Here is a 490-nt window from a genome sequence, read left to right on the forward strand (position 1 = left end):
TGATATCACCCGTCTTGTCTTGACCCTAGGCTCTCGACATCAACATCAATAATATAGTACCAGTTTTATTCTATTCGCGGTAGAGAATCAGGTAAAGTATCAATATATAACAGCGTTTCAATGCGTGTGATGCGGCAGCAGTTCGATAATAATAATTCCTTAATAATCCATCGGTAACAGGTTCGTAACTATCGTAATAAAGTAAGGTAGCGGCAGTAAGGTAGACGCTTTTAAATTCATTTAAAACTATTTCTCGCAACAACGCTTGCACCGTTTCATTAATGTGCTCGGTATATGTATATATATATATATATATATATGTATACTTATATATATTCCGTTCGTACATCTCCTCGAAACGATCCTGATCGTTCTTTGGCGAGGAGTCGTCGAGAAATATGGTGAAGAAATATATATATATATATATATTTATATATAAAACCATAAAGTCAAAGGACAAAAAAAAAAAAAAAAAAAAAAAAAAAAAAAA

The sequence above is a fragment of the Apis dorsata genome, unplaced genomic scaffold (assembly GCF_000469605.1).
Source record: "Apis dorsata unplaced genomic scaffold, Apis dorsata 1.3 scaffold_376, whole genome shotgun sequence".
Taxonomy (NCBI): domain Eukaryota; kingdom Metazoa; phylum Arthropoda; class Insecta; order Hymenoptera; family Apidae; genus Apis; species Apis dorsata.